Below are 14,675 nucleotides of genomic sequence, written 5' to 3'. Positions count from 1 at the left end.
ACATATATAAGATAACAAAAGCAGAAAGAAGCAAAAGGACTAAAAGCAAATTACACCTGAAATGAGGTGTTAGTAATAAAGTTAAATAAAGAGATAAAAAGATAAGAAAGAGAAAAAAAAAGCGAGGAAAAGAGATAAGGTAAGAAGAGAAAAGGAAGGAAGAGAAGAAAGAAAGAAAGAAAGAAGGAAAGGAAGAAAGAAATACAGAAGTAACTTGGAGGAGTGGGTTAGATAATGTGACGTAAGTGTCTCCTTGTACGAATTCCAAAAGACTTTTGTAACTTTTGAAGCAGCTAATTGATTAACTCTTACCACCACCAGTACTATCCTGCGTTTTAGTCTTTTCTCTCTCATTCTCTTAGGATACACACACACACACACTCACACACACACACACACACACACACACACACATATATATATATGCGTGCGTTTGTGCGTATGTATGTATATGTAAATGTATGGATATATATACATGTGTGTATGTGTGTGTATGTATGTATAGGTCTTACTCCCACTCTCTACCTCTCTGTCTAGATATCTGTCGGTTTATCTATTTGTTTCTCTGTTTGACTGATGTCTCAAACTTTCTATTAATCACATAACTTTAATTACCAATGAAGTCACAGACGGAGGGAAAACAGAGTTATTAAAAATAACTGATATTATTTAAATAAATAAACATAAAATGAATTATTTGTTTTGAAGAGACATGAAGCTAATATCTTTCACAGAATGAGAGAGAAAGACAGAGAAACTGAGGATGAAAGCCAGAGGGAGTGAAGGAGGAAAGAAATAGATAGAAAAGGATACGTGGGTGGGTTTCAAGTGAATTCATCTCTATACTTTAGATCTTATACATTTTGCTGATACCAGAGGTCAGTTTCAACAGAGTTTGAACTCAAAACAGTAAATCAATGACACTTTAGACATGATTCGAGGTCTAATCAATAAGTAACCGTACTGTTGCCATAGTAACGAAGTTAAAGCAAAAAGAGTGAGGCTGCTCAGCACAGATTTACCACAAACTCTGTTGTGTATTTGCACTAAGTTTTAATATTCTAGCTCCCTTCCGCTGTTTACAGCAGTGCTTGGAAGTAACGTGTGTAACGTGTGATCGTCGCATTGACCATAACAGAGAAAGTTGTCATGGCAATACCTGCTGAGAGGCCTACGCAAATTTGCAGAAAGTGTATGGAGAGGAGTGCATGAGCAGCACACAAGTGTATGAGTGGTTCAGACGCTTCCAAGTTGGTCGAAAAATGTAGATGTTGACGAACATTCTGGGAGACCTACAACCAGTAGAATTGAGAAAAACATCGCAGATGTGCGTGCAGCTGTGAGGGGAAATCGTCGAATCACCATCCGTGAATTTGCAAAGAATGTACAGATTAGTCACGGTTCGGTTCAGTTCATTATCCCTGAAGATTTGTTTATGAGACGCGCGTCTGCCAAGTTTGTGCCAAAACTGCTTTGAGCTGACCAAAAAGACTCTGGGGATTCAGTTGCACATGATCTCGTTGATTGTGTGGAGAACGATGAAAACTTTTTTGAAAACTTTGCGTAGGCCTCTGAGAAGGTATTGCCAAGCTCTTAGTAAAATTTGAAGCAGCTTTCTCTGTGATGGTCAATGCAACGAACACACGTTACACACGTTACTTCCAAGCACTGCTTTTAACAGCGGAAGTGGACTAGAACGTCAAAACTTAGTGCACATTCAAAAAGAGCTGAAGGTCGATCTGTATCAAGCGGCTTTACTCTGCGTGCTTTAGCTTCGTTTCTATGACAATAGTCCGGATACTTATTGATCAGACCATGTAATGTGACTACACTTTCATAGAAATTATTACGAATTTATAAAGTGTGATGGTATATTTCTATCTGAACCATGTAAGCTGTCACATGATCTGCTGAAAATAGCAACTAAATCGTCTTCATAACAAACGTTGCTGATTTAAATTAAGAAGGATTCACTGGACAATGCAGTTCGACCCATATATATTAAAAAGTGGGATGGACTTGTTTGAACATCTTTGATCATAAGCCTGCTGCTCGGAGTTGGCTGAGCATTACATGAGAACAACAAAAGCAACAACACTGAATAGCATGACCTAATAAAGAAGCCATTATTATGTGTTTGATTCACGCAGGGCTAAAAGCTTAGCGGCATTTCGTCAGTCTTTACGTTCGCGGATCGAATTACCCCAAGGTCGGCTGTGTCTTTCATTCTTTCGGGATCGATAAGAGAAGTACCAGTTGAACACTGAGGTTGACGTAATCGACTTACATCCCCTCCTCTACTAAAATTGCTGGCTTTGTGCTAAAATTTGAAACCATTATTTAGTGGTTCTTTGACCTATTAGAAATCGCTTGCAAAAATCTCCATCAAACCATACTCTACTGTCTTAAAACAGTCCTAGATATATAATAAAATTGGTATAGTCACAACTAGGATATTTCAGGTCATAGGGTGTTGACTCCAAAGCATTCAGCTCTAGTTCTATATTAAGCTGTGGTTAGGTTAATATGTGTAGCTTTTTGTTTAACTTCTTTCGTTTGCTTTTTGCATGCACCTAGAGGAAGGAGAAGCGCCTATGACTTTTATAAATCCTCCGAGACTAACGATAATGATGCTGTTATTATTTTGTTTCAATAAAAGCCAGGCGAAATATTTAGTGGCATGTCGTCCGTATTTGCATTCTGAGTTAAAATCCGCCGAAGTTGATTCCGCTTTTGCCATTTCGAGTTCGATAAAATATGTACCAGTTGAACACTAGGGTTATCATAATTGACTTGCCCCCCTCTCCCACCAAAATGTCTGGCCTCTTTCCAAAATTTTAAACCAATGTTTTGCTTCAACTGCTAGAAGAGTAGGGATGGATTTCCAAAGAAGATGTGGGGTAGAAATACTAGTTATTTTATTATCTAACGGTTTGGACGCAATAATAACGGCGAGAGGAAGAGGGATTAATGCGTCGTGTTTGTTTCAGGGGAAGTGGCACAAAAATAATAACCCCCAAGCAAGAGAAGTTATTGAAGGAATGTCAGAAAAGCACATCTGTGAAATCGTGGCTGGAGTATATTTGTAGGTAATTTTTATACAATTTGGTTGGTTGAGTGTCTTTCTGTGGATATGGTTCAGAATGCATATGTATATATATATATATATATATATATATATATATATAGCATTGTTGCAGCACATGTGGCAGAAATACTTTGCTGTGGTCCTCCCTTCAGCTATATGTATATAGGGCTAATAGTTGTAGGGACCTGCCTGATGTATTTTTTGCCCTTGGTGAGAAGAACTAGTTTGTAAGATACAGACCCACCTATGTTAAGGATGTGCTTTCCGCATGAGAGAACGTGCGTAATAGTGAAACCAAACAAAGACGGATCAGTAGGATCTAGTTGCATATTGCTCTACTTTCAGTGGAGGTGAGATGGTAAGATGCAATGATGTTTTCTTAGTGCTTGGGTGTGTGGGGGTGTATGCACATGTATATGTCACATAAGCGCCTAAGAAAAAATTACTAACCACACTTGCATGGGTTTCTGGAGAACATAAGAGAAATGGAAAATGGAGACAAACGGACATGTTATTTGAATCATTTTTATTACCATATTACCGATATCGGTATACTTAGCAAAATTATTCTTGATAATTACATACCTTGGTTAGTAAATTCTGAGGTGCTTATGTGAAATTTGGCTACCCTGGTAAGTAATCTCTGGATCTTTCCTTGTAAATTAAGCACACACACACAAACACACACAAACACACACACACACACAAACACACACACACAAACACACACACACACACACAAACACACACACACACACATATTGATATGTCCCGCATTATGACGACGTATCTTCGTCGTCTGCCTGATTGGCCTGAACGGCGCACCTCACTGACTGCTTTTTTTATTTGGCACACAGGCCATGACACAAAGGGGGACGGCACAAGGACAGACAGAACACTACAGTGGGGACAAATAACATAAAACGAATGAATGACAGATGGATAAAATTAATGAGGATGTAATGGCTACTTGAACCCTATTCTCAAGCAGTACCATTTAACTGTTTTACATCAAAAGTTTTAAAATCATTTTTCCCCCTTCTTTTTTTCCTTTTTAGCTTCAGATGTGTAGTCTCTAACAAAATTTTAAAATTTTACTTACGCTTTACGTGTTCCTGTATGGCTTCAAATCTACATAATCTGCAACAGGCAGTAGGTCGTCGAACTCTACTTCCACTCCCAATGGGTCTATTTTGGTTCCAGACCATTCTTTTAATTTTCCATGCCTCTCTATTACTATGCCTTTTGTATTTTCTGTGTAAAGCTCCGCTAATAATTTTACTCTAACAACCGATTTGAATTTGGTTATTTTCCTTTCTATCGCCGTACTTCTTGTATATGTTACCATATAGTATTTATTTTTCCTGGGCTCTTTGATTGTTTGTTTCTGCGGTGAACTTGGGCTGTCTGGGTAGGTTTCCTTTTTGTTTCCTTTTATTGGTGATGCTGTTGGAAGTGTATGCCGCATAAGTTGTGCAATGTCTATTTCACTCTACATTTTTTTGGACTCTTTGGAGGTGAGCTCACTAGTTTTTCTTTTTTCATTTGGTCTCCGCTTTCTCCGGGAATTTTTGATTTTCTACGTCTGTCACATCGGCATTCTGCTCCTGTTTGAAAACAAAACCAGCTAAGTCTCCCTGAATTCACATCCTGTCATCGTAAAATATGGTCACGTTGATTATCGGATAGATCCATTAGATGAACTAGTTGTGGCTGGATTACATTTTAATCATACGCACACGCTGGTAGATATATAATCCTTCTATAGGTTATTTAAAGTATAATGTTAAGTTATCATGTAATGAGCAGACTCTATAATATATATAACGTCTGCTGAAGGCTAAATCTTTATCCAGCTTGCGATAAATATCATATTGTACTATTTGTTGGTTGGTTGGTTGCATAGTGTTATATTCTTGTACGAAAATCTGAGTAATCATATTTTAGTGTATAGAATGACTTTATTAATATATAATCTTTATCCTAGATCTTTATTGAGTGCTGTTTTTCTGTTTCAAATAAATTTTTTTACATTACACATTAATATGGTTTCAGGAAATTTCTATCATTTACAGCATTAGTAAACATTTCCCTGAAAAATCATAGATATTATAAAATTTTGATAGAAACAATGATACACAATTTGTGCAAAAGAAATAGTATTCAATATTAGTAAAAATTCTAAACAACTACCTTTATATAATACTTCTCATTCATGTAACTGTCTTAATCTCGTGAATTGTCCTTTAGATAAGGTATGCTTTCAAAATGAATTGGCTATTGCACAAAAGTATTTAAAACAAATATTTAATGAATGATTTAAACAACATCGATATTCTTTTAAAAAATTTAAAATGAGGCATAACGGAATTTTATCGAAATGTGATTTTGCTGAGAACTACAAAGTTATTTGGAATATATGGCAAGATGTTAAGTTTATAAAGTTGGTAATGATATTCGTGATATTCTCATCGCAAGTGAGAATACGTTTTCATATAGATTTCATATTGAACAAAGACATTCTGAATTTATATATTTTGTCGTCATAAATCAAAATATTCGTTAAAATAATTTCAATTATTTAATGGCAAAGAAAGAGGAAATGAATAGACGCCTAACAATCATCACTTTCGAAAATAATCAAAAACTTTTCTTCAGTTAACATGGATAAAATTTTTTTTATATTTGTTGTCATTTATCAAAGAGACAATCAAAAGAAAGACTGGTAGCCTTATACAGTAACGTCCCGACTGTATCAAACGTTTTATATTGTTAACATATTTATTCAACTTCATGTTTTATAGTTTATGCCATCAATAGATAAAAATCATCTCATTTATTTCACTGATTGCGTTAAACTAATAGATACAATCTATGCAATCTCAGCTTAAAATAAAATCTATAACTTATGTTATACCATTCTATTATGTTCTTTACTCCTCTGAACGTTTCACACTGTTTTGTATCTCTACCACAGACAGACTGGCAAAATGATAGATAGAAATACAGACAAATTGATAGATACGAATACAGATCAATTGAACAACTACAGGAATAGCAAGATGAATTGGTAGATAGATAGATAGATAGATAGATAGATAGATAGATAGATAGATAGATAGATAGATAGATAGATGGATGGATGGATGGATGGATAGATAGACTGACAGGCATATAGAAAGATAAAGTAACACAAACGACATATCTTCCAATATGTAGTTATTAATATGTTCTGGCCATAATTATATAACATCAGACTAAGCCATTTATTAGCTATATTTCGAAAATATAAACTATTTCCGATTCCGTTTATTATATAACCCTTAGATGGTAGAATGCGTATATTAACGGTGCATGTGTAGCTTAAGTTGATAGTATGTCTACCAAAGACTTTCTCGGTCGCTAGGGAGGTATTTATCCATCAAAATTGGAAGCTTTTTGTTACATAAAGTATAGTATCGATTTCACATATAAAATTATCACATCTTTCTATAATATATGTATGTTTGTGAGTTTTTGTATCCTCTTGGTTTCATATTACATAATAATTTTATGCAAGTGTCAGCATCGTATAAACAGTCTCATTCGTTTCCAGATATCCAAGAAAAGTGTAGTCAGGAGGAAATATAAACCTACTTGGAAACGAGTGAAGGGTGACAGCAGACGGGTAACCTAAGGGTGGAAAATGTGTCTCACCCAATTCTGTTTGATCGAATCAAGAACGAGAATGAGGACATTAAAATGATGATGATGATGAGGGGGGGGATGATGATGATGATGATACATACATATATATATATATATATACATATATAAAATATATAGTTTTAGGGAAAATAACCAATTTTCAAGAACTCATCGATGAAAATCCACTATCACATATAGAAAAATTAATAATTAAAAGCACAATAAATGAGTATAATATAAAGTAAAGTAAATATCATAAGATAAATATAATATTATATTTATCTTATGATATTTACTTTACTTTATATTATACTCATTTATTGTGCTTTTAATTATTAATTTTTCTATATGTGATAGTGGATTTTCATCGATGAGTTCTTGAAAATTGGTTATTTTCCCTAAAACTATATATTTTATATATACTTTATCTATAAGGCTCAATTTAATTTTAATTTTTTATAAATTGATTTTAATTGAGTTTTTTACCTGTAATTTTGGATTTTGTCCCTAATATTATTATTATATATATACATATATATATATACACGTATATATATATAAACATATATATATATATACTAATAGTTATCGCTAAGCCAACATGGTAGTCCAAAAAAATAGGTCGAATGCTGCCGTTGATTAGCTCCAAGAAGCCATCACCTCTAGCTAGCTATGTGACACACGAATCTGTGTCCATTATAACCTTCGAACAAGAGACGTAGCCGCTTCCCCTTGCTGGTCTGGCATCTACAGACTAGTTTCGAGGTATTGCCTCTTATCAATGTAGAGCAGCCGAACCCAGTGGGCGTCGCTACTGACCGTCTGTACGAAGGATTATTTACCTAAATTCAGTGGAATACATCCACTGGTTTTCAAAAATAGAAAGATTAATATTTCTAAGTCTCTCTAAAGGAGACTACGGCAGCGGTACTGGATATTAATAGGTATCGCCAAGCCAACATGGCAGTCCAAAACAATAGGACAGATGGTGCCGTTGATTAGCTCCAAGAAGCCATCGCCTCTAGCTAGCTATGTGACACACGAATTTGTGACCATTATAACCTTCGAATAGGAACGAATGCTGCCGTTGATTACAGACGGTCAGTAGCGACGCCTGCTGGGTTCGGCTGCTCTACAGATTCGTGTGTCACATAGCTAGCTAGAGGTGATGGCCTCTTGGAGTTAATCAACGGCAGCATTCGTCCTATTTTTTTGGACTGCCTTGTTAGCTTGGTGATAACTATTAATATCCAGTACCGCTGCTGTAGTCTCCTTCAGAGAGACTTAGAAATATTAATATATATATGTGTGTGTGTGTGTGTGTGTGTGAGAGATCCAGGGAACGAGGTGTAGGGAGAAAGTTAGCTTCGAGCAATCCGTAGTAAATATCAAAAACAACTTTCAGGGAAAATAGTGGTTTATTAAGACGGAAGGTTTTTTTTTCCGTATAGAAGAACGATAAGCTGAAAGAAGAGTTTTTTTTCTTTATAACCCACGGGAGGCGACCAGGGTTGCTAGGGGTGCGAATAAGAATACAAGAGTTAGGGAATGGATTATGTAATATCCGGGTTACATGTTTCATAGCGGGCGGAACCTAAGAGGTTGTAAAAATCCAGGCGCGGTGAATAACGCCGGCTACCTTTCAGGACAAGCATATCTTGATTATATATCCATAGGCACATTAACTTAAAGTGGTAAGCAGGATATCGGCCTGTAATTGTCTACCATATTGCCTTTTTTGATGTTTTCCAAGCACAGCACTGTCCTACCCAATGTCAACCACTCTGGTTTTACTTGGTCAGCATTTAACAAGGTGTTGAGTTGCGCAGCTATTCGTGCATGACATTCACCAAATCTTTTGATCCAGTAGCCGTGAAATCCATCTGGTCCCGGGGCCTTCCAGTTCCTCATGTTTTTGCTGATTTCCTTCACTTCCCTAACTGAAATTACTAGTTCTGCTTGTTTTGGACAGATTACTCTTTTTTTCAGTTCTTGCAACAATTCAGTATCCTTCTTGTACTCCTTGTCTTAGCTTCAGATATCACTCCAACCTTCGTACTCCCCACTTTAAATCGTCATAGTTGTTTATTTTGCCTTCTTCTTTCACATTAATCCTGTCACCAGGGCATGACATGTCGATAATCATACATGTTCTTTCTTCTTTATTCAGCACGACAAAGTCCGGTTTCCTGTATCTGGTTAGGTGATCGCACTGGATCATTGCATCCCACCGGATTTTGCAGTTCTCCTTTTCGGTGACTCCGTCTGGTGTTTATTCATACCACGTCTTTGATCTTTGTGGGCCATAATTTCCACAGATCTCCCAATGGATCATTCTTGTCATATTGTCATGGCGTCGTTTTCACGTTGTGCCAATTTCGGGCATTCGCTAACGATGTGCCATACCGTTTCACCCATCTCACCACACATTCTGCGTTTGTCGCTATCGGTAGTGTCGTCAATTCTGGACTTCATATAATTGGTCCTTAACGCTTGTTTCTGAGCTGCGCATATGAGCGATTCTGTGTCTATCTTTAGGTCACTCTTCCTCATCCATATCCACCGGTCCTCTGTATCTTTTTTTGTTCATTTCTTGCTTACATTCTTCTTTAGTTACACAATTTTCAGCTTTGATGACACCGGCCTTCGTGTGTTTCAACAGTGGCTCCATGGCATTTTTTATATACCGTTCTAGGCTGTTTTCCTCTGTTTCGATACCGTCCTGGCAACTGATCAAACCTCTCCCACCCTTTCTTCTGGACAAGTAAAGCCTATCGGTGTCACTCTTAGGGTGGAAGGCTCTGTGTACTGTCGAGATTTTTCTGGTTTTGGTATCCGTTTTCTTCGTTTCTCTCTTTGCCCTTTTATAATTCCCGCTCCATACCGAAGTGATGCTGTCACCCACGTATTAACTGAGCGCAGCACCAACACCTCATATGCTCTTTCATTTTCTTTTCCATTATCTCGTTGCAGTCTAGTACACCAATGTATGCGCATGTATCCTTCCGTTTCAATTTGCTTAATCAAGTCTCTATTCGGTAATTCTGTCTCTGCCAGGGTCTATGCCTTGCCTCTTTTTAGGTAGAATACTCCGGACTTCTTGATTCCAAATTCCATTCAAATGTAGACCCTAAAACAATGGACCGCGTCCACCAAGAAACTCACTTTGCCGTACAGTTTCAAATTATCCATCAAGAAGAGTTCATTTTCCTAAGTATCAATGTCAAGGGTATCATGCAGAGAACAAAAAGCAACAGAGATAGGCTGTCACCCAGGAAAATCCCTCTTCTGATACCCAGGGTGCCAAATCTTTTTCTGTAAGATGTCAGTTCAATTTTCCATCCCGCCATACTTCTCTTCAGAAAACACGTTACATTCCTCGCAATTCCAAACAGTTCTAAGCACTCGATGATCCACGAATATAGATCGTATCATAAGATTTTCGATAGTCAATCCAGGCCATACCAGCTTCGTTCTCCTTCGTTTACAATCTTGCATTACAATTTTGTCTATCAATAGTTTATCTTTGGTACCTCTTCATCTCCTTCTACAGCCTTTTTGTTCAGGCGGTAATATGTCACTTTCAAGAAATTGATACTGTTCTTCTGCAATTCCTCCTGTCAGTAACTTCCACATTAACGGGAGGCTGGAACTTGGTCTATAATTGTCAGCAACATTACCATTTGATGCATCCTTCAGGCGCAACACCATTCGTCCTTTTGTCAACCAGCCCGGGATTTCTTCTTTTCCATTGATCAATTCATTAAATTGTTCTGCGATCAATTTATGGCAACTAATGAACTTCTTTTTATCTCAAATCCCTGTACACCATCAGGTCCTGCTTAATTTTTACTCATATTTCTGATACTGTTTTCTGTGAAGTAAATAATCTCTTCCTGGGGATAAGAAGCTGTTTTCTTCAGGCTGTAAAAACATGCTGTTGTAGCATTATGTTGTTCTTGCTTACTCCATATCTTACCCACCAAAAATTGACTTTCGGTAACATCAGGGACTAATCTCTCACATTTTTATTGTCATTAATCTCTTGATAAAATCTTTTTTGGTCGGATCTAAACAATTTGTTTTGCTGGTATTGCTTAATCCGTTGTTAAAACCTATTCAGTTTTTTTTTCTTTTTTGCATGTATGCGCTGCTTTAGTTCTTCAATTACAACATTCAGGCCTTTTGTGTCTACATCATAACTTTTCCTAACTTCTTCGCATTTCCATCCCTTATTAAGTTCTCTATTTCTTTCCTAACAAGTATTGACACTACACTGTTCAAGTTTATATCTTTAAAAGTTTTCCTTTTCCACCACGGTTGTTTATTTCTTCCTCTATCCGTCGCTGTTCTATTCTCAGCAGTTCTCAACCCCATCTCTTCTGCCACAATCCTACTAGCAGCCTTAAAAAGATTATTTATTTGTGTGATGTTCTTTGTTTCAATGTGTCTCAGTACAATATTGACTTTATTTGTCTCTTGATTTAGTCTCCATTGGTTAGCCTTCTTAAAGTCGCACATAAATTCTGTCCTGTCCTTTCTGTATTTAATAGATCCAAAATTCTGTCTATTATTTATCGATCTTCATTATTTGAGTAGTCACTGATCTCAGTTCTTTCACAATTCACGGTATTATATTCTTGTGAACAATTTTCTATCTCTTTCACTATAACACTTTCGTTTCTTGCATGCCCAGCATCACCCGATACCCTTTTCTTAATAGCTTCTATCTTCAATTCTGTTAACCATTTATTCTTTCATATTGCTCTTACATGATCACATAATCTCTGTCCAGCAATTTCGAACAATTCCATTGCCTTCCATTCACTGTGAATTCGTTTTCTGTACCCTCTGGCAGGCACGCCATTCGCATCTAGTGGGGGTACTCCGGTAGTAACACTCTATAACCATCACGTTTACTTGTTTACTCCACCTATGTCTTATAGCATGGTTATCAGTTGCTGGATTACGACCGGGCCCAACCTGTTGCACAGTGGGGCACCTCCCGGGTGCGGTACCTTCACCATTGGTTCCATTTCCGTTCACACCGTTATCGTCATCTATTTTGCTTGGCATTTTCACTCACAAATGATGTGTGTTTTTAGGTTACTACCAACCGATATTTTTATCGTGACACCAACTCTGTCAAGATAGTCCGCTAAAGTGGCAGGGCCCTTGCTCCCCTGGTTTTAGACTCAGAGTGCTCCTTCTCTTAGGCTGCTTGCAACCAAAGGCTAACGAGTACAGCCTACAGCACTGGTTATTCGAAGGCGTCAGATACTCGCCTTTTCTCACACTTATCCTGTTGGTTTGGCGAAAGAGTCAACCAAGACTGCAGAGCTCTTACTACCCATAAGTTGGATCTGTTTCCTTCGCATTACAGTGTATTGGGGGCCATGATCCTAATTCTCAATAGGAGATAGGTGTGAGTCAGTTGGTCCCGTATCTTCATCCAAATATTGCTCCGGAGTTAAGTCCTGATTCGTGGTTCATCACCTTCATCCTAAGCATGAAGCCATTGGACACTGACAGGTTGTCACCGCTGTGACTAAAGTGTACTATTTACTCCAGTTTTTAAATCAGTGTCCTTTCTCCTAGACAGACTGCCAACCAAGGCTCACGAGTTCTGTCTGACCGTTTTTGGAATAGCCATTGATTTTTTAACTTCCTCTGCCTTTTGCCCTGGTTAGTTTTTAATCCTGCAGGGTGTCGAAATCCATTCTCCTCAGCAAGCAAGCTTAGTGGGGTTGCCGGTTAAGTCGCATTATTTTATCATTCTTCTTCTTCTTCTTCTTCTTCTTCTTATTATTATTATTATTATTATTATTATTATTATTATTATTATTATTATTATTATTAGTATTATTATTATTATTATTATTGTTATTATTATACATGAAAGACGGAGTGTTAGTGAAATGCATCGTCGGCTGGATAGCAAATGAGAAGCTATTCTGGTATGAGGTTATAATGTGAATTGACAGCAAATACTTGATGGAAAAGTTAGCATATACTGACGGTCGACAGTAGTGTTATGTGTCTGTAGTTGAGAAAGTTCACAAATGACATAAGAAGAAATGATGATGATGAATCAGAATATAAGACTTACAAATGAGGTGTCAAAGGATCAAATTAAAGAGTGACAAACTGTATTAGACACATCTAACTCGTGCATTGGGAAATAGATGCTAAAATAGGCGTCGTTATTGCATCAGATGATGATGATGATGATCATGTTGACGACGACAACGACGACGTTGATGATATTTGGATGAATCCGGTTAAATATATTTTCGGTCTCTTTATTATTCTGACTCAATTCTTCTTCATTATCCTAAGTTTACATGGACTCTAAATTGTTCTACCCACGTTTACTTATTCAACAATCTCTTTTCGTGCATTGAGAACATATATTCTAGTTCAGCTCAAACTGATATTTTTGTCTTTATAGATTTTAGTGACCATAACCCTTATTTGTGTTCACCTGCTTCACATACAAATAGTCTTGTGGCATGGTCATCAGTTGCTGGATTACGACCGGACACACCATGTTGCACAGTGGGGAAACTGTCGAGTGCAGTACCTTCACCATTGGTTCCAGTCTCGTTCACACCGATATCATTTATTTTGCTTGGCAGTCTCGAAATAACTTGACTGTTGCTATACAAACCAAATTTTAGAAAATTCATTTGTCCTTTTTTACGTCATTTTTTCGTTGCTTGCATGCCTGTTACTTGCGCCATTCTTTTACAGGTGGACAGCTTTTATGTCGTTAGATCTTGCCTGGCTTTCAAGGAAAAACTCCTATTTCCAAACGGCTTCAAAAGCATGAAGAGACCGAACAATTTGTAGGCAGGAGAAACCAACAGCAGCATCATCATCCACACAGTTTCGTACAAGCCATCTCACAGAACAAACATAACACATGCACACCCACACCCACACACATACACACACACATACACAGAGTTGTGTAACATGGAGCTTCTTTCCTGTTTTTATCTAGAAAAATCGACTCACAAGTGGACCCAAGCCTGTAGTAGAAGTCACTTAGCCAAGATGCCGAGCAGTGAGGCTGAATCTGAAACTACATGGTTGCAGAACAAACTTCTCAACCGCTCAGCTTTGTCAGTATGGTAGAACTACTGATGACGTATCGGATCAAACTGTTGCTACACAAACCAAATCTCAGAATGTCTCCTAAGTTCACTTCCTTGCTTGGTACTGACTCACAAATGTACTGTTTCTTCCATCATTAGTACAATAACTTCTCTGAACTGCAAGCTATGCACCACTTCAACCCTAGCTTTACTTAATGCAATGGCCATGCTTGCCGTATCTTTATTTTTCTCACGTTTCAGTGTCTCCCTCTCAAACTTTGTAATGAATACTCTCAAATCAATCCACTCCAGAACTACTGCTCTAGAGTTTTGTTCTGTGTTCACTACAGAAATGAGTCCGAGAGACCTTGAAAATTCTATGGCTGTTCTCATTGTACCGAATATACAAAAAGTATTATGGACGAAAAAAATTCTGTAAATACGATATTGATGGGAGATAATTTTTTCATTTTAAAAAGGTTGATTCTATTATTTTGAGTTATACACTTTCGATCAACTATGAAAATGTCTATTTTTTATGCAAATGGCAAGTGCAGGTAGACCAAGCGAGAAACACTAATCATTGCCATATAAATGTGACATATCTCCATAATGGCTTTGTTTTCTGTAGCAAAGAGTAAAATATTTGCTCACTTTGTGTAGTCTGGTCGTTGAGTCGAGTTTGTTTTAACCAAGTACAAATACATGTCTGTGTGTGTGTGTGTGTGTGTGTAATACAATTATGCAAAGTTATTCATGTATAATTGTTCTTTATGGAAATACACTGCATGTTTCATTAC

Source organism: Octopus bimaculoides, chromosome 8, assembly GCF_001194135.2.
Source record: "Octopus bimaculoides isolate UCB-OBI-ISO-001 chromosome 8, ASM119413v2, whole genome shotgun sequence".
Taxonomy (NCBI): domain Eukaryota; kingdom Metazoa; phylum Mollusca; class Cephalopoda; order Octopoda; family Octopodidae; genus Octopus; species Octopus bimaculoides.
This window is presented reverse-complemented; position numbering follows the sequence as displayed.